The sequence below is a fragment of the Adiantum capillus-veneris genome, chromosome 7, assembly GCF_014529385.1.
Source record: "Adiantum capillus-veneris isolate H3 chromosome 7, ASM1452938v2, whole genome shotgun sequence".
Classification (NCBI taxonomy): domain Eukaryota; kingdom Viridiplantae; phylum Streptophyta; class Polypodiopsida; order Polypodiales; family Pteridaceae; genus Adiantum; species Adiantum capillus-veneris.
This window is the reverse complement of record NC_140937.1, coordinates 12549938-12553690: the sequence shown is the minus strand read 5'-3', so window position 1 is coordinate 12553690 and position 3753 is coordinate 12549938. Positions and strand designations below refer to the sequence as shown.

The 3753-nt window shown below is 43.5% G+C and overlaps 1 pseudogene; it reads left to right on the top strand.

Annotated features, from left to right (window-relative positions):
- Positions 1 to 222: 222 nt before the first annotated feature.
- On the top strand, positions 223 to 3444 carry LOC147453451 (uncharacterized; annotated as a pseudogene).
- The last annotated feature ends 309 nt before the right edge of the window (positions 3445 to 3753 follow it).

Sequence of the window (3753 nt, the reverse complement as noted above, 5' to 3'; positions counted from 1 at the left end):
AAAGCCCAACGAGAGGAAGGAGAGTCGGTGAGAGACTTTATAAGTCACTTGAAGCATTTGAATTCTCGTTGTAATCCAAATGAGCACTTCAACAATAACCAATTGCTTGATAGATTCATTAGGGGGTTACGACATGAGGATATCTACAATGGCCTAGTCATTAGAGGTATCACCACTTGGGAAGCAGTCACCACCAATGCGATCCAATTGGAGGATAATTTAATGATTCAAGGAGAAAGAGTGTTTGCTGAGCCTAAATCTATTAGCTCGCAAGCATCAGGGCATCAGCCAATGACCCTAAAGCCTATTGCTAAGGAGCCAAAGATATCTGAGATGACTTTAGCAGATCTCACCAAGGCTATTCAAGAGAGTCTTAGAGACAATCGTGCTCCGCAAAACAATCATATGTATCCAAGAAGGGAGTAGCAATGGTGCTCAGTATGCTATGGACCGCATAGTACCAATGAATGCCCTACTTTTAGAGTAAAATTCAATGGGAACTGCAATGCATGTGGAAGGTATGGTCATCAAGCTAAGGATTGCATAGTATTTAAGTGCACGATGGCCAATAGACCAACCTTAGCATGGACAGACACACCTCGAGTGCCTGCATTGATGCCGGCCCCACCTCTTGAACAAACAGCACAACACATGGTCCCTAGGGCCCAAAATGTTGTTCAAACAACACCCTTACCACCTCCAGTGCTAGGACCGCAACCACCACATCCGAGAATCACTTCTGTGAATCAAGTGGGTTATGAGTCATCTATTTCTTGTTTGGAAGGCTATGAGGAAGATATAGATCCTAATATCGCCTATGGGATGGATGTGCTTGAAGAAAGTCCACAATACTACATGGAGGACTATTGGGGACAAGTCAAACCTGTATATCAAGTAGGTGCTCTTGCGGCAAGAGGCCAAAATATCAATTACACCGCTAAGAGACCACCTCTTCAATGCTTTGAGTGTGGAGGTCCACATCGTGTAGCCGGGTGCCCTATTAGGCTACAAAAGAACGCCACACTAATGCAAACCAATCAAGCGAGCACGTCTACAATGCCGATACTCATGTGTAATCGATGTGGCATAGATCATTTGATTGCCCAATGTCCAAATAATCCAAATGCACCGAAGATCATGCCATTAAACTTGATTGAAGTTACCGAGGAGCCATCACCAAGTACACCTGTGGTACCAGTAAACATACTCACACGATCGGTGCTCCAAAAACAAAATTATATTCTTGAGGAAAGAGACACGGCATCAATTGCCCAATCTCAGAAAAAGAAGAAAACACGAAGAAAGAGATCGCAAAAAGCAGCGAAGCCAGACCCCAGTTCAAAGACCAACATAGGGACTGGTGACGACCCCGTATATATGAACGACACTGAAGAAGATTCTGATTCAGGTGAAACCATGGAGACCAAAACGACCACTAACATAGAAACCAACAAGGAAGATCTTCATGAGCCACAATGGCCAGGATCCAAAAAGAAGATAGGAACTTACCCAAACCCTACAGAGGAGATTGGGCGAGTCAAGCAATTAAGGAGTTTGGTAGAAGATACCCAAAGGGATCTAGAACCAGTTCCTAGGAAGATCCAGATTACAGACACCATGTTCCCTATGCAACAACAACCTCACCAAGTCCATAGACCCTTGGACATACCTAGTGTCATCCAAGAAGAAAGTGACTTAAAGTCATGGGAAAGTGGACGTACTCACTTCTTGATGGAAAGAATGTTTACAGAGGGACTACTTGATCCTATCGAAGAAATGGAGATCCCATCTTCCCCACGTCAAGGGACTCAAGGCCAAAAGGTGTCGTTAAACATTGCCAAATTGATGGATTTCATGTCTTCAGAAGTTAGAACCACCATCATGTCCAAACTATATAAAGACCCCGAGGTAGTCTCAGCTCTTCGAGCCTTCCTCAATGGAGAGCTGAAGTTTGGGTTACCACAATTTGTATAGATGGATGGAGCTGGGGAGATGCCAATAGAGGAGGAACACTTAGATCCACAACCCAACCTAGATGAGAACCTTGTTATAGAAATACCTGTTAACAAGTTGGGACAATACTTTGAGGGTGATGAATCTAATGCGACTATACCAATCACTACTAAGGGATTAACTGTGAAGGGAATCCTTGATGGTGGCGCTGGGGTTAGCATTGTGACTAAAAATTGCTGGGAAACTATGGGAAGCCCTCACCTTGCGACCACAACCATAGTAGTGAAGATGGCCAATGGGTCTATTGTTAAACCTATTGGGATGCTAGAAGATCTCAAGATCAAGGTCTTTGGACATAAAATACGAGTTACCTTCATTGTTATGGATTTCTCCAAACACACTATGGCATCAGAGATGATCTTAGGACGTCCTTTCATGAGGGAAGCAAAAATGGTGCATGACTGGTCTAAAAACCATGTCTACTTGCAGTTCCAAGATTCTGTCATTCGAGTGGATATTGTGACGGGTCGAGCACATCCTCTAGGAAACAGGTTTATAATCGATCATAGATTTGACACCACAGTTCACTCGGCCCCATTGCAGTATTGTTACACGTGTAAAGCGGACACTGATGTTGGGGAAGATTCTCCTTATATGGATGTACTACCTGGGATGACTGAGTCGGACAATGTGGATTGGGTCCACCTAGCAGCAGCCATAGACACTTGAGGAAATAGGGGGATGACCTGGGTAACACCTGAGGGGAATGAAATGCCTGTACCCTTAAATATTCTACAAGCAATGCATATAGCTTCTAACAAGACTCATCCGAAAAGAACGAAGAAAACATACAAGTGGGTCCCTAAAGCCTCTTTAGCGACCATAGCTAGTGCTAAAAAACAAAAGCCTTGTAAGAAACATCCCACACGCTCCAAGAAATTTAAGAAAACATGGCGGTGTATACCTAAACGACTATTGGAAGCCCAAGGCTACTATCAAGGAAATGATCAAATTTGGGTGCCAAAACGTAGATTGTGTTCTTACCTGTCACCTGGCCTATGTGAGCCCAATCCAGTAGCTCTAAAACGAATCGACGATCGGGGAAAGAAAAAAATCACAGAATGCTACACACCTGCTCCAGAGCTAGTTTGGGTACCGAAGAAAGAACGATTTGTTCCACCTAGCTCAAGAAGAGGGGACTCCCATGAAGCTTCTAGCTCCTCATGTAATGCATCCATAGAGGTAAAAGCTTCTCCACAGCCTCCACCTACAATAGTGGACCTCCATAAAGTTACAAAGAAACCCACACCTCCCAGTGTTCAAGAATCACCTGATGAACCACTTCAAGTTAGATCGTGGGAGAGTACCTTACCACCCTTGCAACTCAATGAGGCACCTAAGGTAATAGAAAACTACAGGCAAAAATCCTCACCTATTATCGACTAGAACAATTGGTTTGAAAGGGTGACGAGCACATTTCAAACGATATGATCTACCCAAGGAAGGGCGGAATGTTTGCTATCAGTCATCACTTACTCACTCTCCTCTCAACCTTCCTCCGTGACCTCTCAATATCCCAATATTAGGGAATGTATATATATAGCCTTATACTCACAAAAAACAAAAATAATAAAGAGCAAGAGCAATTAGCAAACGAGTATGCACAATAAAAGTCAAAACATTGACCAAACCTACACATTCACATTTGGTACACTGAAACAGAAACCTATGCTATAAAACACCTTTGATCCTCATCACTCGCGTGATGGAGGGTACGTAAGATTAGTACGATAGGAGTGT